The sequence below is a fragment of the Adiantum capillus-veneris genome, chromosome 18, assembly GCF_014529385.1.
Source record: "Adiantum capillus-veneris isolate H3 chromosome 18, ASM1452938v2, whole genome shotgun sequence".
In the NCBI taxonomy this organism is placed as follows: domain Eukaryota; kingdom Viridiplantae; phylum Streptophyta; class Polypodiopsida; order Polypodiales; family Pteridaceae; genus Adiantum; species Adiantum capillus-veneris.
Genome location: NC_140948.1, coordinates 21829085 through 21854206, shown reverse-complemented (window position 1 = coordinate 21854206; position 25122 = coordinate 21829085). Strand labels below are relative to the sequence as shown.

Below are 25122 nucleotides of genomic sequence, written 5' to 3'. Positions count from 1 at the left end.
CTCTCTCTCTCTCTCTCTCTCTCTCTCTCTCTCTCTCTCTCTCTGCGGTAGGAAGAGAGATGATATTAGTTGACGTGTAAAGGTCGGGGAAATGATAGTAATGCAAGAATCCATAAACAACATTCAAAAATAGGTAGGATTGTAAAGAGCTAGGACAAGTTTCACATGAGCTACTAAGCAAAACTCTTGTTCAACTCTAGGGAGTTTCGGTTGTATGGTTGGATATGCTTGACATAGTGTTGGCATGGTCATAAAATACATTGGCTAGGCTATTTGAAACTAGATTAAAAAGTCCTTTATTTTTTATGGCAAGGAGATTTGGATAAATGAGAATTCCTTTGGTTCTTATTTAGAAAAAGTCCATTTCATGGTAATGTCATGAAAATTAACAGAAAATGAAAGAGGACCAGTAGGGTTGATAAAAGTGCTTATAGATTAACTCAGTCAAAGGCTTGGACTAAAGGAGAGTAGACTATAAATGAATAAGGATAATTGTTGTTTAATTATCTCAATCATAGATACAAGTCAAAGAAGGATGAATCTATCTCGAGAAGCCTTGATCAAAGGTATGAATCAAAGGAGATAACTTAGAGCAATAGTATGAGTATAAACTTAGAAACTAGTTGTGTTAATTTTAAATAATTAAAATTACTCATAAGACTTTAGTATGAAGTTTAAGAATTCTTGGGATAAATAAAAAATTCACTAGAGCTAGTTAAAATTTAGCAAGTCTAAGTTTAGCAGGTATTGGGATCTGCTTTGTGCTACTTCCAAAGCAGTTTGTTGAGGTTTTGCACAGAGGTGTAGTTTTAAAATCCCAAGGGTGTGTTTATAGTCCCTTCTAATGAAGTAGATTCTAAGTTAGCAGGTCGGTTCTAACCCTGGACAACTTCATAAAGCCTTCAAAGGATTGTGTAAAGGGCTTGCACTTGGGCCGATAAAATTGAAGATAAATTTATAGTTTTTAATTATTACTTAGAGAAATTAAAAATCTAAGATTAGACAAGCCCACTGTAATTAGAAAGTTGACCACTTCTCTTCTAAGTTCCATACGTCCAAAGTAGATCACACTGCTTTGTGGGAGTTGGGGTGTGTGTGTGTGTATGCATCCTCGGCAATGACAAGTCAAAATAAAGAGGGGACGAGTTGGGCAAGAATAGCAAGGAGAGAGTGGGTAAATATGCACTTTGTTGCATTTTAAACGTTTACTTTTGATCGATGCAAGTAGTAAGCATTCTTTTTGAGTTTTGACAAGTTTGCAAGATAGCAGAATGAGAGAGCTCATGGGATTTTTGTCTAACTCTCTCTCTCTCTCTCTCTCTCTCTCTCTCTCTCTCAAGTGCTCCATTGAGGCTAAGCAAGTACTCATTTTTTGCCATCCATGAGAGTTTAAGAGGTCGTTTCTATGCTCGAGCACTTGGGCATGGATGCAAATCCAAGCAAGTGAGCTCATCTTCTTACTCTATTATACTAACCTATGTTAAAAACTTGTCCATGGAGTAAGCATATACAAGTTACTACTACTTTTGTTTGAAAATACTTTTTTCCACCCTCATCTATCTCTTATTCCACAGTTCTTTCTCCGCGTTAGGGTGTTTAGGGCTTGGAAAGGAGGGTTACACCATGGAATCATGAAGCTCATCTTCTTCTCGGTTCGAAGAAACCTCCACAAGAGCATAATCTTGTATTGTAATCAAAGTTCTCTTTAAAAGAATTATATTACAAAGTCCTTTTGGAGGGGAGACTGGCTTCAAGCAAATCCGGTCTTTAATGAGTTGTCAATCTTAATTCTGTAATTCTTTGCAAGTTGTATGTATGATTTGATGTTCTATTGTAAGCCCACTTCAGTACTCTTTGCAATTAACAATATTCTAAACCACGGCTGTCGTTACTTGAGTGCTTATTTTTTAGTGTTAAAGAGTTGTAGCCAAGGTTTTAGAGGTGCCAAGGAAAGATCTAGCAGACACATACAAAGAACTCTAATTACAGCACAACATAATCAAGAGAATATAATCAATATTGAGGACTTAACTCTAGTACATGGTGTAGTATTTAATGATGGTTGTAGAGTTATCAACTACCTTTATTGGCAAGCTACATGAAGCTATGGGAAATCCTACTTTGCAAGTGGAGGTTCAAAGTCAAATACAATCCCTTCAAGTTTTCCCAAGTATCTAAAAAGAGAGTTTTCCTGCGAGGCCTCTTCGTGAGATCTCCAAAAGAGGAATCTCTTTGGGTAATAAAGAGGAGATGTTGGAAGGATCTCCAAGGCAAACTGTTCGAGAAGAAGTGTGTCAAGAACTTTCAAGAGCGAGAGGTATTTAAGTGACACCCTCGTTACCTCTGAAAGTGATGCGGCCCCAAGATGCAGTGGGCACGACGATTATCTAGCCCTCCCAAGAAGAAGAGAAAGTCGTCAGACACTTGCTCCCATGCAAATCCTAAGAAAGGAAAAAGCAGCCCAAAAAGGAGGAAGCAAAGGAAGCGGTCATTTTCCTTGCCTTCTTCTTCCTCTTCCTCATAGTTGTCACTATCTTTCTACAAGAGTAGTGACTCGGGACCCAAGAGAGTAGATAGAAGAGGTATGATCCTTTGAAGCAATCGATAAATTTTTGGCTTTCATCTAACAATTTGACGCGGCTTTTGGAGATAAAGATCTTTTTGAATTTTCAAAGCTCCAAAATGTCTCCATGCATTTCTAAAAGTTAGCTCTTCAATGGTGGGCAAGCTTATGTACCCAAGGTGAAGCTCCAAAGACTTGGAAAGCCTCGAGGGTTGCTATTATGAAGCAATTCCTCGCAAGCGATGTCCAAGATAAAGTCTTCACGGAATGGCGAAGCTTTAAGATGACACCTTATGATTCTATTTAAAAGTACGTGGATAAGTTTTGGGAGCTATATTTCAAAGCCATTGTTTATAAGAAGATAGACTTTGTAGAACAAAAACGTAATGGCCGTCTCGAGGATTCATTTTCGACAAGGGAGTAAGAAGGGCTTAAAAACTATGGAAGCTAAGGAACCAGTTGAGCCAAAGGGGAAGAACAATGAGATATAGAATTCTCTTAAGGTAAATAACAACAATAAAATAAAGGCAACGGACAAAGGTTACAAGAGTAAAAATAAACTTTCATCTAAAGAGGTAGAGTGTCACGAGGACGTGGCAACTGCTAACCTTAGTTGTTGGTTTCTTTCCAATGATTTTTGTTTAATATTTGAGACCCTCTTTTTGAAGTTGCAAATGGTCGGACATTGTATGGCCAATGTGAATGGTAGTTTCACCCGCAGATGGGAAGTTGGTCGGCTCTGGAACTCGTAAAGTAAAAGGATGTCTAGGCTCAATTCAAGATCATGTAGGTCCCCCCATCGCACTTAACAAGTTGGTGGATACTAGGAAGTGAACTCAATAAAGGCATTAAGTCAAGGTGGGATCACCAAACAGAAAGTATCCGACAGTTGGGCCACATTGCACTTTTGGATGCGGTTCCAATGAGGATAGATGGTCAGAAGACCAATGTGAGCCCAATAGAAGCATGTCCTAAAATTTAGGGAATTGCTATTTTGGGCCATGGAATGTGTTCCCATCATTACCTTCGGTATGACGAGGGGAACATTTTATTACTCTGCTGCAAAGTCAACTGATGCACTAGTTGAGAGATTTTGAAGCAGGAAGCCCAATGTGGGGAAATTGCATGTATGAGTGCCAAGTGGACTTTTTGGTCAATTTACCAAGTTTGGGAGAACAGAACTCGTAACTGACTTTTTGGAGCAGTTTTAAAGGCTGTTAACTTTGATTTTCAGCCATTTCCCTCCATTTTTGAGCTTCCCATGAATTTACCTAGGTCCAAGAAGCTCATTTTCAGCATTGGAAGGCACCAGATGCGTGTTTACAGGGTTGTTTTGGTGCGTTTTCAGCGATATGTAGGTTTTGGCAGCCATGGAAATCTTTCCCTTTTTGCATCTATTTGTTCACATATGCATTATAGGTCAAGGGCAGAAGAGGGGGCGCTCGATTTATGCTGGGGGGATGCTTCATTGAGAACCAATCAATGGAGTGCTTCCTTTCCATTCTATGTACAATGTGGTGCTAAGAGTGGTGACCTGCACGCTACACTGTTCTTTCTCTCCCCTACGTGCAGTTATGTGATGCCCCACAAGAGGGCTCTTCATTTGACTGATGTACAGCTGTGTGGGTTCATGCTTTTGTGCTGAGGCAAGAGCCTCCTTGAGCAGGAACAGGGGTAGCTAGCTGTTACTCCAAAGCAGGCATCGATGAGGGTCATAACCTCATCGTACAGGTGCAAGTTCAGCGCTGTGTATGCGCAGAAAATTAACTATTTTTCAGCCATACAGACGCCAGAACCATTGGGAATAGTGTCTCAATGGCAGAGGACAATTAGGGGACTGTTTGGGGCGAAAACGAGTAAATACAACGTGCTGAATTTATTGTTTTTGGGCAGGAATTAGAGGGTTTATGCCAGTGGAAGTGAGTTTCAGCAGGGGAATTGATTTTGCGCAAGTTTTGGGGCTTGTTATGTTGCCGAAATTTGGCCAAATCAAGTGGTATCTAGTTGGATATAGACAAAGGATTCCTAGGACTCTACTTTGTAAATTTACCTTCCTAAAGAATAAAGAAATATCGAAAGGGGCACCACTTTTGGGGGCCTACAGGTTGTCGGCGTTTGCTCGGGGCATTCTAGCTTTCGAGCAGTGTGTGTATTGAAGTGTTATTCCCGTCGCAGGTTCCCTTTGCGAAGTGCTTTGTGTGTGTGTCTAAAGTAAAGAATTTCGGGTGAAAGCCAAAGCCCACCACCCTACAGGCCAGTTTCAAGGTTCCCTTGTCGGGATATCAATCACTTTTTCCTCAAGAAGTGAGCCTCGATTGTTTTGGGTAAAGACACAGTGTACAGGAACGCGGGATTACACTATGGCCGACAAAGGGAAAGGCATTATGGAAGAGGGTTTCTCTTCAGAGAACAGACAGGAAATTCCGCATGTTTGCCCCGTCAAAAAGTGGTCAAATTAGGGTTGATTTTTTGTTGCGTTTTTAGGGTTTGCAAGTATGAACCAAGATGAGATAGGGAGAGGTCTCATGGTGGTAGATTGGCCACTAGATCTCTTGAGGGAGTGACGTGGGTCTGCCAGGTGACACGCTGCTTGCCAATCTCTAAGACGATTGGTTGGATTCTTTGACGCATCGGTAAATCATCTTGAAATTTGAGCTTACTTGGTCATGGGTGGTATATCAGGTTGTGGAATTATGTTCGTTTGCAGAGGCAAGAGCCTTTTGCACACGTAAAAGTTAAGAGACAGGTTGCAAGATGCTATGTGGTGAAGTTCAAGAACTATCCACCTATGGATTCAAAGTGGATGGAAGAGCATGAACTGTCAGAGTCACCAAATGTATTGCAGCTTTACCTTGAGGCCTTTGGGTTACAGCCTACGTATGTCCCAACCCAATGTCTGCAAAGGAGGGGTAATGATAGAGCTAGCACATCAAATGTACTCATGGATTTAGTGCAATAGCAGTGTACAGTTTGACAAAAGTATGAAGGTCTCATTAAGTCATTTGTACATATGTTTTGATAGTCTTTCTTGCGGATACATGCGATGATAAAAGGGTGCTTACCACACAAGATCATCTATAGCATATATTTATGGTATGCAATCGAGGACGTTTGCAATTTCAAGAGGGGGGTATGTCACGAGGACGTGGCAACTGCTAACCTTAGTTGTTGGTTTCTTTCCAATGATTTTTGTCTAATATTTGAGACCCTCTTTTTGAAGTTGCAAATGGTCGGACATTGTATGGCCAATGTGAACGGTAGTTTCACCCGCAGACGGGAAGTTGGTCAGCACTGGAACTCGTAAAGTAAAAGGATGTCTAGGCTCAGTTCAAGATCATGTAGGTCCCCCCGTCGCACTTAACAAGTTGGTGGATACTTGGAAGTGAAATCAATAAAGGCATAAAGTCAAGGTGGGATCACCAAACAGAAAGTATCCGACAATTGGGCCACATTGCACTTTTGGATGCGGTTCCAATGAGGATAGATGGTCAGAAGACCAATGTGAGCCCAACGGAAGCATCTCCTAAAATTTAGGGATCTGCTATTTTGGGCCGTGAAATGTGTTCGCGTCATTACCTTCGGTATGACCAGGGAAATATTTTAGTACTCTGCTGCAAAGTCAACTGATGCACTAGTTGAGAGATTTTTAAGCAGAAAGTCTAATGGGGGGAAATTGCATGTATGAGTGTCAAGTGGCACTTTTTGGTCAATTTACCAAGTTTGGGAGAATAGAACTCGTAACTGACTTTTTGGAGGTTGTTAACTCTGATTTTCAGCCATTTCTCTTCATTTTTGAGCTTCCCGTGAATTTACCTAGGTCTAAGGAGCTCATTTTCAGCATTGGAAGGCATCAGATGCGTGTTTATAGGGCTGTTTTGCTGCGTTTTCAACGATATGCAGGTTTTGGCAGCCATGAAAATCTTCCCCTTTTTGCATGTATTTGTTCATAGATGCATTACAGGTCAAGGGCAGAAGAGGGGGCGCTCGATTTATGCTGGGGGGATGCTTCATTGAGAACCTGTCGGTTAAGAGCTATGGAGTGCTTCCTTTCCATAGTGACGACTTGCACGCTACACACTGCTCTCTCTCTCTCTCTCTCTCTCTCTCTCTCTCTCTCTCTCTCTCTCTCTCTCTCTCTCTATCCTGTTAGCATTTTTCTTTGAGTTTTGACAAGCTTCTAAGATTTTTTTTTTTGAGAGGAATCGTTGGGTTTTTGTCTAGCATTCTCTCTCTCTCTCTCTCTCTCTCTCTCTCTCTCTCTCTCTCCCCCCCCCCCCCCCCCCGCCCCCCCCCCCCCCAAAGTGCTCTATTGAGGGTAAGCAAGTTAACGAGACGTAAAAGCATCATGTTACCAATCTAGCGTTAATGCTTCAATTTTGTGATTCAGTGGTCTAAATTTGCTTGATTAAGAGCAAACAATTGATATGTGAAGTGATCTTTAACTTAAGATTCATAAAATATCATACTTTATCTAATTTGAAATTTCCTTGTATCATTTGTAATAATGGAATTCTAACTCTTAGTGAATAAGAGGTAGATAACTTATAGCCTCCCTAACTTAGAAATAAAGGTGTCCTCATCTCAACAATAGGTTGGGATAGTCCTTAAAGTGTGTTGCTTTCTCTTCACAAGTAGCAGCTTCAATAAGGTAGCCCTTTCGTACAAGAAGATGTTCTTGAATAGATATGTTCCTGAGCTTCCTTTCTCAAGTTTCCAAGATAGAATCAAGTTGAATCTAAAGTACATCTTGGGTGGGTAATATGAATTATTCATCATCAAGGATATGATCTAGGTTAGGCTCATATTGTTTAAGCAAGCTGACATGAAAATAGAGATGAATTTTGAGGTGAAGTGGAAGATTTAGCTTGTAGGCTTGATCACTTATAATCTTTATCATTTCATAAGGTCCGCACTAGTCATAGATAAGCTTCTTGTATTTCCCCAAGGATAAATTACTTTTCTTGGGCTTCACTCTTAAGAAAATTTTGCTTCTTTCCTCAATAAAATTTTGTCATATCTGTTTAGTATTGCATACTTCTTTTGACAAAATTGAGCCGCTGGAATAACTCTTTGAATAGCTTTGGTATGACCCTCCATCTCTTCTAGCATTTTTTTTATGCTTCTAATTTTATAGGAGGGTCTGAAAATTTTAAAGGTCATAAACACTACTAACCATAACCATAGAGAGCGTTGAAAGGTGTCATCCCGATACTTGTGTCAATAGAGGAGTTGTAGGCATATTCTACAAAGAGTAGATATTGAATCTGTTTATGAAGTTCTCGATTGCAATAGGCTAATCTTTCAATCTTAACTGTTTGACATGAAAGTCATTGCTTGACATAGCGAGGAATGTCATCCTTTTACTGTTGTCAAAAATAAATTTTGAGAAGAGTGTTGAGGGTTTTGAGATAGCACGAGTGTCCTAAATTTGGGTTATCATGTGTTTCATATAAGATAGCATTACGTAGGATAGCATCCTTAGGTATGTATAAATGATTGCTATAATAAAGTTGTCCGTCAAAAGTATATTGTAATGGCTTGGACAGATTCTCGATGCGTATGATTATAATAAAATTTTAATATTTCGCATCCTTAACAATAGTGTTCGCGACCTTGTCCAGAATAGGATTGTTGGCCACTAAAATAGCCTCTAGAAATTTAAGGCATCTACTACAACATTATCCTATTACTTGGTCTAAATGCGATGCTAAAGTCATACTATTGTAGAATTTCTATCCATCTTCATTGTTGCATATTGCAGTTAGGCTGGGTAAAGATCTGCTTCAAGCTCTCGCAATTGGTTATTGACCAACGAGGTAATGTCTCCAAAGCTTGAGAGCAGATATGACTCCAATTAATTTCAACTAATGAGTGGCATAATTAACCTCATGTATCCTACTCCTTCAAGCAGTATAGGCTACATGTCTTTCCTCTTGCGTCAAAACACCTCCTAAGGCAAGATTATTGCCATTTCTCATGACTACATCATACTCTTGGGCGAATTCTTGAATTTTGAGAATTAGATTTGAGATCAGATACTCCTTGAGTTGCTTAAAACAGGGTTCATACTCACATTGCCAATGGATTTGTTCTTCACTATAGATCAGTTAGTGGTGCCGTTTGAGAGCATAGTCCTTTACAAAAGTCATAAACCATCCTTTGATTCCTAAGAATCCTCTAAATTTTCTTTGTGAATTAGGTTGTGGCCATTCCATAATAACTTAAATTTTATCAGGGTCAACTGATACCCCTTAAGTGAAATAAAAAAGCCTAAATAAGTGACTTTAGGAGTGAGAAATGTACATCTACTTCTTTCTGCCAAAGAGCTTGTGCTGATGTAGGATCTTCAATACTTTTCAATGCTCTTCTTCTGATTTGGAGTAGAATAAGATATCATCAAAGAATACCAAGACAAAGTCGTCCAATAATTTTTGAAAAATATATTGTATCAACCAATAAAAGTTACAGACCATTTGTAAGACCAAAAGCCATGACTGTGAATTCATAGAAGTGCTCGTAGAGCGAGTATTAAAGGCAATTTTGAGGATGCCAATTTCCTAAATTCAGATTTGATGATAGCCTAAGAAAATATCAATAATTGTGAACATCTCTACTCCATCTAAATCAAACATCTCATATATATGGGGAATAGGATACTCATTCTTCATTGTTACCTAGTTAAGACTTTGGTAATCAATGTATAGTTGAAACAATCCATGTGTGAACGTTATTTTGAAAGAGAACATGTGAACCCCAAGGAGATGTCATTGGTCTAATGAACCCTTTCTCAATAAATCGTTGAAATTGTTGTTTAAGATTTATTGCTTATGGGAGTGACATTTTGTAGGGCCTTTTTGATACTGGTTTGCACCCAAGAATGATTTTGATCTTAGGATCCATTTCTCTAGTTGGTGGAAGTTCAATTAGCTATTCAAGAAAGACATTAAAATAGTCTTGTAGCCACATCGGTTTAGGGTCAAAAGATTGCTCTTCTACCTTATGGAGTTTGACTACAAATTTTTTTTGTTCTTTGTGAAGGCCTTTCGAAAGATGATTTGATTTGACCAAAATGAGCCTTTAGGCGCTTGTTCTTTCCTTGACTTGATACTTCTTGGCCTTGGTTGTCAATGCCAATGATATGCTTCCTTGTGCATGATGAATATGTGCATGACGGCTGGTTACCAGTCTATCCCATGAATTCTGTTGTTAATATTTTTCCAACACTTTTAACACAACTTTGATTAATTAAATCAAAATATATTCAACTAAATAATTGATTGAATAACCACAACACACAAAGAGAACAACGTAAGAATCAAAACACAAGACACCATACTGGGTACCAACCATCCCCCTCAATAAATATGATTATTGGACTTCTATCTCTTTATTCATCTCATGGAGCATGAATTACGATAAGATAAATATATGAAAGATATGAGAGCATGAGCTACGCAATCAAGAGAGTGTATACCATGATTAAGAGATGAGATTAGCATAAAAGGGGACAAGAGTGTATCTTTTGCAATTGTTGATGGAGATTTTGATGGTTTCGTTGGCTTTAAAAGAGGGAAAAATCACCAGGTCACCTGTTCAGGATGCTTTCAAATCACTTATCTTCCTTGTGAAGAGTCAACAAGATGATTGTTGGTGAAAAGTGCGGTTTGAAGATGCAATTTCGAGATTCTCTTTCTCTTTTATGCATGCACCCAAAATAGAAGTGGTTGCTTTCCACTTAAATTCTAAGAATAGTAGGTAAAGGAAAGTTCTGTTTACATCGCGTCTTTTAAATAGTTTTTGGAAAAAAAAAAGCAAAATTGATAAAATATTGAAAAGTAGTAATAGTGACTGATAATAGTCCTTGCCGATAGGGAAGTAATTGCCCACAATGCGAAAAATAGAGAAAAACTACGAATCTTCAAAACTTGTGTGAAGACAAGGTAGATCTTCACAAGATATATGTTAAATCAATAAAGTACTCAGATTGAACCTTCAAATGCTCATCATAATATCCTGAAAAAAGAAAATAAAAAAGGTAAGTGCAATTCACATATCAAAGTGTCTACAAAATTGAAAGAGATCTTTGTTAGCAAGCCCTCTAACAAAGACAAGCATAGCATGAAAACAGTGAAAATAAATAATCTTTTACATTGTTCAAAGAGCAGAACCTCAATCAAATATTGCTTTAAATGATGCACTTAATATCTGTCAATGTGCAAATCTTATGTATCAAAGACCACAACTAACAATCAAAGTACCAATTGATAGAATTATGCCTAGTGATAGGTCAAGAAGGATGATTCATTTCAGAGGAAAGAATCTATATAGTCCATCTCTCTAGAGCTGAATGACATTACCCGAGTGAACCTAGAAATCTATTCAGAGCCAAACTCTCACACATCAAAAATCAAGCTTCAATGTTGGAGAGGGGAATGGGAAACACACCCAAAACACAAACAAATGCTTCTCTATAGCTCAAGGCATTCACATCACCCTATCCTCTCGGAAACACCTTCAAAAGACTCAACACACTCTGACAGGCCACAACCTGCACACCTCTCAACTCACACACTCTAGCAAGATCGCCATTCGACTCACACACACCGTCAATGCTCGTTTCAACACACCCGACACACACCACAACTCAATTTTCACTCCCTTTGCACTACAAAACGGGACGCGAGCACACACTTTCGCTGGCACCGACACACATGCAGAGCAAGAGAAAAGAGAGGGGAAGGGGGAAACGATGCCATAGAATGGGTGGAACAATCTTCAATTGCTTAGCAAGAGCATACACAAGCTTCCATACGCCACAATCGACGAGCTTAAAAAAAACAGACCCAGGGGATCACTCTTGGCTCTTTTAGCACCTCAGTGTTCAAAAACAAGGGAAAAAAGCCCTTATAAATGAGTAAAAATTTTGTTTTATAGGAGGGCTCCACTCACTTTTAGTAACTCGGATTCTATTGGACCCCTTAGACTTCATTTTTTTTTTTTTAATAGCAAAACCCACAAGAGGTGGGCGGAAAGATTAGATTAAAGGAAAAAAAAAAACATCATCAGACCTGCTCAACCCGAGCTAGGCCACCAACCGACAGAGGCAAGATCTAACACTCCAGGTACATCGGCTAGCAAGGGGAGCCACCCCATCGCAATACACCAGGATCGACTACCGATGTACATCAGCTAACAAGGGGAGCCACCCCATCACACCACAAACAGACTGACTATCAACCAAAGGACGAAAAAACAGAGCTTACGGCCGCAGAAGGGCGGAGTCCAAGCCTCCATCACCAAAGGTCGGTAGGGGTTGCCACCATGAAACTCCCGCTGTCACCGGAAGACATCATGACCCCGATCGCCAGACCAACATATCCAAAAAAGATGCAGTACTCCCAAGCCCGCTGAATCAGGACCCACAACCCAAACACCATATTTGATCAGTCTCACAGTCCAAGGATCGATTGCATCATCCCAAGCCGCCTTACGAGCATCACAGATGCCAATCCGCCGTAGCAGCAAGTCAACCACAACTAGAATCTGCCACCACACCCATCCGGCCAAGACGCAAAGTGCCACTTGCCAGCCATCATCACCACCAGGAGCAGGGGTCCGCGAACCACAACCCTGTCCGCCAATGGCCAAATCCGCCCAACCATCACCAATGACCTGGCGTGCGATTCGGCCTCGACACGAGCGCAGGCAGCCGCCAAGCCTGAGTGGCAAAAATTTGTCAAGCCCGAACTTCTTCTTGGTACCAAAGTGGGCGGGGCAGCTGAGGGCTCCATCCCCGGAACCCCCTTGCACCCGGGCCTCACCACCCCCACCACAGCACCCCTGCGCCTGCGGATCGCACAGATCACCACCACTGCTAGCGTCGGAGCCTCCAAAAGCCGCATCTATGGGTCCCCCCAACCCGCATGCCAACTCTGCAGCTACCCCCTGCCACCCAGTAGTAGCAGAGCAGAAGAAGAACCTTCACGATGACCCCTTAGACTTCAATTTAAGTATTTCATACAAGGCTTGAGGCTTTACACTTTCTCTAACATTCATCACCATCACACTTGAGCTCGTGTGGGGGGGGGGGTGGGGGGCCGGGGGGGGGGGGGGGGGGGGGGGGGGGGGGGGGGGGGGGGGGGGGGGGGGGGGGGGGGGGGACACTAGCGTTAGTGCTGCCAAGCAGTTTGCCTTCAATTAAATTTTGGGACCCATGGGGCCATGTGAACCTGCACAGAATCGGGCCCGCCATAGCATCCCATGTGGAGTCGTCACTTGACCACCGTCCAGAGTCGGCCGTCGCCGTTGTGCCAAAAATCTCCACCAATGCCCACCGGCATCGTGTGCAGAGCCCACCGCGAGCTAGACGACCACTTCGCCAGACCACGGGGTCTTGAATGAAGCCTGAGCTGTGGGTTGACGACGTGCAAGTAGGGCATGTAATTCAAAATCAGCATGCACTGTCAGATGTAGGCCGAGTTTACTTTTCCTTGTTTTTGCTTACGATATAATGGTATGTTTTACCTTGCATGTCGTCAAAAGCTTTGCACCCACGTGGTTAAGGCATCCGTCTGTCACATCGAGTAGGTCGTGGGTTTGATTCTCCTCGAGGACATTCATTCACTGCGGCTTTTTTTTCCGTTTTTTTTTCCGTCTGTTCACTTGCTTCAAGATTCCTATGCTCAATCCATGCCCGTTGACCCGACCGCTCGGGTGTCATTAAAACCTCATGTGGTTTAGTGTGGGGGCTCACCTAGCACTTTCACCATGTATGAGTTGGTGAGATAACGACTCTTATGTTGGGGTCTTGATGTCCTCCTTTGTGAGATGGTTTTACCAATGGGGATTTTACCTAGGGAGTCAATTAAAAGTATCCTTGGTGAATTGCTCCATATCTTTTCAAGATTTTGACCAAGGCTATACGTTTCCTTCCAAACCTATTCTCTACCACATATATGTGATGAGTTGAATCTTTATAATGCTTTGGCCTTCCATGGAAAATACATATGCAATGCACCTTAAAGGTAGGTCAGTCCTCTCTATTCAGATTTCCCTGAAGTCTCCGTTAGTTTTTTTTTTTTCTCTCTCTCTCCCCCTCTCTCTCTCTCTCTACAACTTCTTAACCTTATTGTACAAAGGTTACAGGAAGTTTCGTTTTGGCGATCTGGTAACGAATGAAAGGCAGACACATGGCAAATCCTGATAGGATATTGTACCTAGGGCCTTAAAAAAATGTTAGGACATTTCAAAGTAGTAACGACTTTGGATGGTCTTTTCCTTAGTTTATTTCGTGAGCTGCCAAGGTTACGCTGGTACGCACAGCTGCTGGCAGCTCTGTCCCCGTTCTCTCCCCTCTAGGCTGAGAGGCTCTCTCTCTCTCTCTCTCTATCTCGGGCCTCGCGTCCAGGACAGTGCGCCCGGGCGTGTGCTCCACGTCAGCACCGGTCCCTTTGCACGTGGGCGCTCCTAGGGAAAGAAAAGTTGATATCGATGGCAATGCAACTGTTGGCTTTTCGCAAAATTTGAACGTTCAAGACTGAAGCTGCAAAGTGAACCTAACTTGTAACTTTATGGAAAGTACTTGGCTGGCTTGGACCATATCTTTATTAGACTACTCAAGTTAAGCTTCACCATCTCCATAATCTCAGCCTCTTCTACTTTGTTATGCCCTCGGATCAAGGCAGGGCTCTCGAAACATTTTTTTTGGACCTGGCTTTGGAAACCTTTCACATGCATATGAACAGGCTAACTCTAAATTTGAGAGGGATAATCACACTAAAAATCTCATATAATAACTGAAAATTTCATAATTTGAACCGGCTTGAGAACCTTTTTGCCCAAACTTGAGCCAACCATTTTTCATTTTGAACAGGCTTTGGATAAACCTATCTTTTCCCGAGCCCTGGATCAAGGGCATAACATAAGGTGAGCGGGCCAACAATGTGGCAACGATGATACACAAATGTTGGCCCAAGGCATAAGGAGACTCCTACTCTCAAAAGGATAAGGTTTCTCAGTCATAACACAACTCCTATTTATGTTTTTTTTTTTTTCAAAATGGTAATTTGAAAAGTGCTACTTTTTATTATTTTCCACTATTTTTCTCAAAATCTTGGTAAGATTTTCTCTTTTCCTAGACTTTCGAGCTCTTAGGATCTCCCCAATGCTTGATAAAGCCATCTCCCCACATCAACATGGATTTATAAAAATCACGTCTATTTATGATAATATCTTGGCAACAATGAGTATGATTCCCTCACTAAGCAAGAGTGCATTCTCCTACAGCTTGGACCTTGGACCTGGACAAGGTCTATGTTAGAATTATGTGGCCAGTCATAGAAGACATCATGAAATCGCTTGGCTTTGGATCTCGGCTATGTCGACTAGTTCATACTCTGGGAGATGGTAGCCACTCTAAGCTTTTGCTCGATGACAGGATTGAAGTCAAAAGATCAATCAAACAAGGATGCCCTCTTGCCCCTTGTTGTTTGCCACTGCCTCGCACTTGCTTATTACTCTACTTGAAGATTGTGCTTCGAAAGGGGAGATACAAGGGTTGGGCTTAACGCATAGGCAAAGATTCCAGTGGGTCTTAGAAAAGGTTAGGAGCAATATGAGAAGGTGGGAGTATGTGCTTCTGCCTTTCCGAAGCGGGTTCAAAGTGATCAACTCCTTCATGACCCCTTACATTGCCTTTACTATCCCACTCCTTTGAAATAGCCAAAAGTAACTGTAAAGAGTTCTTGAAACTGATTAAAAGGTCTTTATGGAAAAATAACACTAAAGCCTCGACACCCTGGCAATGAGCAAAATGGGACATAGTCGCTAGACCAATAGAGCAAGGTGGTATAGGGATTCTCAACCCTCCCATTCTTGTGCATGCCCTTTGTGCCAAGTTTGAGGTCTCGATTACGAAACAAGACCAGGCATGGGCTATTATGACCTATGATGTGATGGACCAGGCGAAGGTCTACTCTGAAGTGCCTCAAGACGGTTAGTGCCTTAAGGAGGCCAACAATACAAAAGGGTGCAAAATAGGACTAAGTAAGATTGGTTTATTGTTAGCAATTGGAACCTCGTATTTAGCACTTTATAAGTAGCCAACATTGAGTGGTGCTCGCTTCCACTCTTTAGAGCTTTTGTGCTTTCCTATAGAGAGTATCCACTCACGTTTTTTCTTAATGTTTTCTTTAAATTTGGCCATCGTAGGGTTTCTTTCAAAGACTCAAAGATGCCTTGCTTTTCAAGTTTGCATGAGATAGTAGAAGCCTGGAGACCAAAAGGTCTTCCTTATTGAGCACCTTTCCTTCTAATTCTTGAATAAAGAAGATTGTCTTAAGAAAAGGTAAAGATTATGAGATTTAGCCCATTAGGAAAAATATGAACCCTCTAGGGGCCCTTTGGGATTAAGGTTAATTAGAGGCCAGCCAATGAGAAGAGGGTGGTGGACACACTCTATGCTCTCAAAAATGTAGGGGGACAAAGTAGTCTTACACTTCTTAAATAGGCTCTTACCTAGTGAGAAGGTGGGGTTGGGGGGGGGGGGGGGGGGGGGGGGGGGGGGGGGGGTGGGTGGGCCATATGGAACCTCCAACTTCCCTCCTTTTTGATCTGGTTTTGAAAAAATCCCAAAAATTTGAATTTTTTCAAAAATTTCAAAACTCAAATTTCATTTTCTGAAACCCCCCCTAAAACTATTTTATGGTTAAAAAAGCATTTTTTGATCTCAAAAAGTCAAAACGTACATCCAAAAACCCTAAAATTCAAAATTTTTAAAAAACTTTTAAAAAATCTTTTTTTGCTATCCAGAGCTCCCCCAAAAGTAGTTATTAGGCAAAAAGTGATTTTCTCTCTCTAGAATCCCTTTTCCAACCCCTCCTTGGTTGCAACCATCACACTCATCCTCTACTCCAACACTCTCTCTCTCTACACCATCTCCATTGCTGCAGCAAGGAAGCTCTTCTCTCCTCCTCTACCACCTTCCATTGCCACACCAAGCAAGGGTTATCCACCTTCTCCTCCCAGTGCCACACCAAGCAAGGGTTGTCCACCTTCTCCTCCCATTGCCACAAGGGTTAACCACTTTCTCATATCACTTTATCCCACCTACATTGTAGCAACAAGCAAGGTTCTTCTCCTCCTCCTAGTTTGCTTTGCTCAACCATGGCCAACTCTACTTCGCAAAGGCGGCCAAAGGATGAGATCACAGCACTTGCATGCCACAACACTAGAGGTGTAGATGATGAGTGGGTGCCACAAGAGTTCACCAAAGGTGCTTGGGTATACATGCAACCATCTGCTGTTGGCCCTCATCGTGTGCGGAATCGTGCAAACTTGGATCTTCATTGGAAAGGAAAGCTCCTTGGCTTCAAGAACCGCAAAGACAAGGGGACCGTAGCCATTGTGCAACATGTTTTCTCAATGTCAACCATGCACTTGCAACAACCACCTCGATTTCCAACACATTGTAAGTACATGTTTTGAGAATACAAAGCTAGGTGTGAAATCACAGTGTAATGTTATTATGGATTTATACTTAACATTTGTCATGCATTTATAGTCATATTTCCATCCACGTTGGTGTTGGGGTATAGGCGTCTGTGCTTTGCCCGGCTGCCCAGAGTTTGGGCGCCCACTGACTTGTATACCTTATACATAGCATAAGTGTATAGGGGGCTGCTCACTCTTTTGAGTCTCCCCACCCATATCTGTGTCGTGTGTCTCCTTCTCTCTCTCACTCTCCGTCTGTGGTGCTCCCCGATCCCCTTCAATTGGTATCAGAGCGACATGTGTGAGAGCGTAGATAGACGGCTTCGTGATGAACTCGTCGGCTATGGCAGAGAGGTCACAGATCTGAGCAAAGAAATAGAGGAGGCTTGTGGAAAACCATACAGAGGCTTGCAGAAGAGCTCTCAAGAGCTTCCTAGTGCTCACAGATTAGTGCACAGTTCCTCTACAAATCAGCCCACTGTATACAGCATCTTCCCTCTTCTCGGCAAGCTTTGCAACGGCTACATCGACGACAGGTTGGAGCTTGGAGCTTCCATAGACATGGAAGCATTGTGAGATTGATGCATTCAGCTCACGCATCGAGGTGGGAAGTGAGTTTGAGCCTTTCTATGAGCTCAAAGAAGCACATAAGAAAGTTGTTCAGTTTTTGATAATTGACAGCAGTCCACTGTTTTGCTCATAACTTGAGCTACACAGCTCCAATTCCAAAACTTTTTGGTTCAAAACGGAGCTGGCTTCAAGCTCTACGACTTTGTAGAAGGAATCATTCTCTGATTTGGAGTGCAGGTGGGTCTGAAATTAAAAACACAGAGACTGTTTTTCAGGACAGTTTTGGGCTCTGTTGTTTTCTTTGTTGCAGACAGCTTACCCCTGCACATTGCAAGTAACAGTCACAAATCAGGTGTTACAAGATCGGGTTTGACTCCCAGGTACAGGTTGAGTCTAGTACTCCCACAGGTGTTGCCAGTTGCAGTTGAGTGGTTCTTCTGCAGTGTTGTGGCTTGCATACATGGTCTTTGAGCGGGTAATGCTCTATGTATGCTTATGTGGTGAGCAGTAGATCTTGTGAGCAAGTGCAGAGGCTGGTTGTAGATGACATGTATGGTCACTTGTGGTACTCTTTGTGAGCATTTTTTGGACACAGGTTTGCAGAGCTTATGCATGTATGTTGAGTGTAGTTTGATGCGCATTGATTGCTCATTGTATTGAGCTTGCAGGACACTGGTTATTTTGCGTTAATAGCCATTGTGCGTCGAAACTCTGGAGAAAATTTCCCATGAGTTTTATGCGTATCATTTATGCGATCTAGGTAGAGATTGTGGGTTGCACTCAGCATTTGCGTGCGGTGTTCTCTGCAGGTGGGAGATTTGTGCGTGTGTATGCATCGATACCGCACAGTGTGGGCTTGGTAATTAGCTCACAGTTTGACAGGCGTACAATTATCTTGGCACACTCATAGGAGTGAATATTGTGATGTATGCTTGTGTGGCTACGAGCTAGGTAGCCGGATTCGAGTCATATTGACTTGTGATTTTGTGCAAGGTTTTGCACGGTTATTGGTGCAATTTTGCATCAGGTTTTGAGCCATATTTGCAGACTTTTGTTGATGCGATACGAGCCAGTTTAGGGCTGATTTGGTTGACATTTGCTACTCATTGTTGGTTGCTCTTTTGCGAGCATTATGGCTGATTTTTCATTTGACTTCCAGCGTTATGGTCTGACACAGTTTGATGGTGCAGATTTTGTTGCTTGGAAGGAGCATATGCTTGTTGCATTGACGGATTTGGGGCAGGATAAACCCTTGCGTGGTTTATCGGCGAAGCCCAAGTCTATGTGTGATGATGATTGGCAGGATCTTGATGAGTTAGCCATGTCTACGATTCATTTGCATCTGGTTGAGTCCGTTTACTGGCAGGTCTCGAGGGAGACTACAACTCATGCTTTATGGCAGAGTTTACATGCTATGTACGCGACATCCATGTCTACAGGGGAGTCTAGTCCCACTTCTATGTCCATGGGAGAGATTGGTCCCACACGCAAGTCTCGACGGCATAGAGACTTGACATGTTGGCATTGTGGACATAGAGGGCACATTAGGCGTCGATGTTTCAGGAGTTTGAGACAACGGAGGCGACATATGCGTGATGCAGATTTGGGCATGACAGATGCTAGTGAGATCAGTATGGTGGTTACAGAGTATGCTTGTGACGGCGATGTCACATTTACATCTAGCTTGTCTTCAGACGATCTTATGTCTACGGATTGCATATCGGATTGCACATTGTCTTCACATTGGTTACTAGATTCAGATGCTACTTTCCATGTCACGTCGCATCATGAGTGGTTTAGCACGTTTTCTAATGGGAGACTTGGTTGTGTGCACATGGCTGATGGTGTTGTGTATGACATTGAGGGTGCAGGAGACGTATGTTTGTCCTTGCCCAGTGGTATGAGATTTACCCTGCGTCATGTGCGTTATGTGCCAGATCTGAGACGGGATTTGATCTCAGTCAGACAGTTACGAGATAGTGGATGTCGGGTATCGCTGCTTGAGCGATCTTTTGCATTGCATTTGGGTTCGCTAGTGATTGCGAGAGGTGCTAGAGTTGGCACATGGTACCCATTGCACGTAGTACTGGTGCGAGATGGTCGAGTCTCAATCTTGTTACAGCCATGCAGAGAGCGAGAGACCCGGACAGTCTCTTTTGCTCATGGGTTGCAGGGTGCTTTGCATGGAGTGCAGAGTAGTGAGCTCCTTGTGCACACAGTTGGGGCACGACTTGAGCAGTCACACAGAGAGGTGACAGAGTCAGATATGCATGCTTTGCTAGTGACTGAGCAAAGCAGAGAGTCAGTTGTGCGAGATACTTCTATGCAGGATAGACAGGTGGAGCAGTCTTGCTCTAGTGAGTCACAACAGGAGGACGTTGTGAAAGAGTCTATGCATACGGAGTTAGAGCATGAGAGCTCTAGTGAGTCACAGCAGATTGAGTGGTCATGTTTGCAGTGGATGATTGCAGAGGAGACTGAGATGTCAGCGATTATGCAATCATTCCTTTCTATGCTCGACAATGAGCATGGGGATATAGTTGTGCAGGATATGTCTTGCAGCAAACACCTAGAGCAGCTGGTTTGCTCTGAGGTTGCACGACAGGTTGATGAGTCTTTTGCGGATAGTCAGGAGATGCATGTGGCTGACACACCTTGTCAGTCAGAGATGCCTATTGCCAGGGATATATATGTTGATGCATGCTCCTTAGAGCTAGCAGGGCCCGCTAGCATTGCATCGACATTCGGTGGTCTCATGTATGAGATGCTGATCTTGAGACCGGATATCGCAGCTGCAGTGGGAGCATTTGTAGTTGGGGTTGTCAGCCGTTTGTTGACTGATGATGGCATAGTGCACGAGGGAGATATGCAGGTATTGCGTACATACTTGCAGTACATGTGCGGTATGTCTGGTGGTGTATGGACTTACACGGGAGCAGGACAGCCGGATGCACACGATCACAGACAGCCAGTGGGCATCGGTTGAGAGCGGTTTTCTCTCGTCTTTTGTAGTCTTTAGATTAGGTTCTCTTGCTTAAAGGCACAGTCGCTTGTAAGTGGGAGGTTGTTGGGGTATAAGCGTCTGTGCCTTGCCCGACCGCCCAGAGTTTGGGCACCCACTGACTTGTATACCTTATACATAGCATAAGTGTATAGGGGGCTGCTCACTCTTTTGAGTCTCCCCACCCATATCTGTGTCGTGTGTCTCCTTCTCTCTCTCACTCTCCGTCTGTGGTGCTCCCCGATCCCCTTCAGTTGGTGGAGGAGCAGCCACTACATAGTCTCTCCGGCACATTCAATGCTATACATGCGGATATTGGAGCAATAATGTTCCCACATCTTTGCCCAACCAAACTGGTTCAAAGAAGGATTTTCTTCTATTCTCACTCCTATATTGTCCCTACTTCTACACAAGCATTTGGAACGCTTGAACCCATCAAAGTAACTTCCTTAATAAGTATGGAGTGGCCGGTCCTAGATTTGTAGTCGGTAGCATCTTTCAAGCAAAAGATGATAATGGATGTCCAAAACTCTTTGAATTACTCTAAAGCTTCTAGGTCTGTGGGCTTGAGTTGGTGTTTGCCTATTCATTGTTTTGTGCACATTTTTAAAGAGTTTGGATTTGTGGAGACTACCACAATGCTTGTATGTAAAGATGCGCATTACGAGGAATTATGAAGGCTTTTAGAAGAGGACTGGGGTTTTGTGGAGGGCATGCACAACGGGGACCGGTACCGTTGTAAGGTTGGAGCTTCAGGTATTGGAATGCGCTATTTGAAATCCCGCACCTCCTTGTACATACGATTTCACTATGATCATTGGATGTGCAAGCTTGGAGTGTGGACTCCCTTACAGAGTGTAGACGACGCTATTGCAAGCTTTGACATTGCAGTGAAGATGCCCAACGATGATTTGGAGGCAGTCCAAGTGAACAAGCATTGGACTTTCAGTAATGTTCGAGAACATTTGGTTATTATGGGTTTTGAGGCCCTTCAACAAGCACAATTTCGTTTACAAGGTCACAAGGTGAGAATCCTTCCACCACATTTTCAATACATCATGGTTTGTCGATCATTAAATGCTTATTGTAATGAATGTCCGCAGATTGGGAAGAGAATGGAAGACAAATTGAAGGTCGAGGAGGACTGGGGGATAGATGGAACTATGCTATCGATCTTATAACTTTGTAACTCTTGCAATTTTCATATTGATCCCCGCTGTAATCAACATGATTTGCTTCGGCAAATCATGCCTTTGAATATAATTTTTTGCATTGGGATGAGAAATCATTTTTTGGTGAAAGTTACTTTTTTTTTAATGTCTTAAAAAAAGGGTCCATTATAAAAGGGGGGCCACCTAACTCATTCACTATTTTCACTTTTGCAACTCTTGAGCTCCTCCACTCTCTATCCACACCCCAGGCTAGACATGGATGCTGCCACAGCCTCTGCATCTGCACCCACATCCACCCCTTTGTCACGCTTCATCCTCTTCCTCGAGGACACCAAATACAAAGGGAAGTTGGACCTCCACACCTTTTTTACTCGTCTCCCTGACCTTGACGCCACAGTTTCCCTTCACATGGATGCATTTGAGGAGATTTCTGCGTTCATGGAGGAGCATTAGGTTATCCCCATGAACCCTGCAGCGGAAGGAAAAGCACACCGGCTTGAGTACCCTAGGGGTCTTGAGGAAGTGGTTGAGAAATCCATAGTTGCGGCTGGCCCTAGTGACACTCCAGTGCCACTACCACTGACGGATGTGGCAATCCCAGAGGTAGAAATCAGTCGCTTCTTCTCAGTGTTAGTGGATGGGGAGGAGTATGTGTTCTTGCATGATTTGGAAAAAGAATTTGGCTTGCGCATGGATGAATGCTTGAGCGTGCTATGCAACAACAGAAAATGTCCCTTAGACAATACGCCAGATGCCCTAGAAAGCAAGCTCTTGCCAGATGGGGACTCTGTTGCTGACACTATTGCAGTTGTATGTGCGGAGGTCCTGGTAGCAAAGCAGTTGCACGTGGCTGATGAAGATTTCCAAGCCACGCAAGCCAAGGTTGAGGTTGCTAGGATGCCTATGCCATTATGCGACCTCCCATCTGATGATCCAAAGCTTGTATCTGTGGTGCATGAGAGAATTGACTTGGATGCAAAGGGCAACAGGGAGGAGGATGACAAGGAGCAGGAGGTAAACTGTATCCTAATTTTCATGTTACTATTTTATCCTTCATTGTCTTTTTTCTCAACCTTCATCGGTTTATGACAGGATGTTGTGGAGGTTGATGATTTTGCTGCAAGGACGGGTGGCAAGTGGCATTGGCTTTCATGATAAAGTGCTTGCCCAGATAGGGATACATGCTTCCATTGGCTCAACTGACCCAAATGCCATAGCGCAGTCCCTCTTGACTGGGGAGTTGCCTTACGCGCAAAATAGGCACCAGGAAATGGTTAAAAAAATTATGAACTCCTCAGATACATGATGTAAAATCACCGTGCTGGAAGGAATAAAAAATATTTGAAATTGTCTCTCTATGTTGCAAATTCTTTTGAATCTGATTTGTCAATCTTGAAAATTGTTTTAATTGGTGATATGAATTGTTTTTTGATTGGTGACTTTGTTATTTCAAGTTCTGTATGTAATTGTAGTCAATTTCAGTATATTTGTGCTTTTTAAGTACCCTAGGGGGTAGATTAGCCTATGAGGGGCAAAAAAATGCTTGGCCACAAGGGCGCGCAAATGGCCCATCCATTAGTTTTGGATGGGCCATTTGCGCGCCCTTGTGGCCAGGCATTTTTTTGCCCCTTATAAGCCAATCTACCCCCTAGGGTACTTAAAAAGCACAAATATACTGCAATGGATTGGTTCTGCATCATTCATTTAAATGCACCCTTTTTATGGCAATTCCAGCATATGTTCAGACTCAAGGACACTAGAAAAGCTGAAATCAATTATGAAATGAATTTTCTAGCACACTATCACCTGCTTTAGCTCTACCTAGTACATCCCTCCACCAAAAAGTCCAATTACATTGGACATTTGAAAAATCCAAATTAATGTTGCATAGACACTTGGTTTCACAATATGTTATTTGTTTTGATATCCTGTAAGGAATTCAAATCTTTAAATGACAAAAAAAAGGTGTCCACAAGGATCCATGTAAAATATTGATGCAAAACCAATAGGTTTTAGTAAATTTGTGCATTTTAAGTACCCTTGGCGGTAGATAAGCCTAAAAGGGGCAGAAAAAGGCCTGGCCACAAGGGCGCGCAAATGGCCCATCCATCAGTTTTGGATGGGCCATTTGCGCGCCCTTGTGGCCAGGCATTTTTTTGCCCCTTATAAGCCAATCTACCCCCTAGGGTACTTAAAAAGCACAAATATATTGCAATGGATTGGTTTTGCATCATTCATTTAAATGCACCCTTTTTATGGCAATTCCAGCATATGTCCAGACTCAAGGACACTAGAAAAGTTGAAATCAATTATGAAATGAATTTTCCAGCACACTATCACCTGCTTTAGCTCTACCTAGTACACCCCTCCACCAAAAAGTCCAATTACATTGGACATTTGAAAAATCCAAATTAATGTTGCATAGACACTTGGTTTCACAATATGTTATTTGTTTTGATATCCTATAAGGAATTCAAAGCTTGAAATGACCAAAAAAAGGTGTCCACAAGGATCCATATAAAATATTGATTCAAAATCAATAGGTTTTAGTAAATTTGTGCATTTTAAGTACCCTTGGGGGTAGATAAACCTAAAAGGGGCAGAAAAAGGATTGGCCACAAGGGCGCACAAATGGCCCATCCATTAGTTTTGAATGGGCCATTTGCGCGCCCTTGTGGCCAGGTTTTTTTTGGCCCCTTATAGGCTTATCTACCCCCAAGGGCACTTAAAATGCACAAATTTACTGAAATTGACTGCAATTACATACAGAACTTGAAATTACAAAGATAATAGACAGAGTAGACATAACTGTTGATCATATTGTCATTGGAAAGTCAAATCATTACAAAGATAAGGGTGTGCAATACAAAAAGAGGGGTAACTTCGGCTAATGCTCGAAGTCTCGTCGCAATCGACGTGCAAGCTGCATATCTTTTGGCTGTATTGTCACTCCCTTTGCATGAATGGCGCATAGGTTGGTATCTTCCAACACCGAAATGATGTGGGCCTCTGCAGCTTCTTGAATAGCCTCTAGCGGGGGCACTTGCACATTTGCTGGCGGGCGGCGTTTAGGCTTCTTGAAAAACTTAGACTTGCGCCTATTTACATGCTTAGGGGCTGGTTCTGCAGCCTCTTCTGATTCTTCTTCTTCCCTTGGTTGCCGATCTTGTCGTGTGAGGAGAGCTCCCTGGCCTTGAGGCAATGTCTTCCCCCCAACGGCCACCCAGTGTGTGCGCGGTATTTTTTCTCGCAGCCATGGTGGCTCACTCTCTGATTCGGTGTCTGTATGGACCACCCGAGTCCTGGATGGTCCTTCTTGTGATTGG

At 42.6% G+C, this 25122-nt stretch overlaps 1 pseudogene; it reads left to right on the top strand.

The window, feature by feature from the left end:
• The first annotated feature begins 10097 nt into the window (after positions 1-10097).
• LOC147435334 (uncharacterized) lies at positions 10098-12520 on the top strand (annotated as a pseudogene).
• Positions 12521-25122: the final 12602 nt, after the last annotated feature.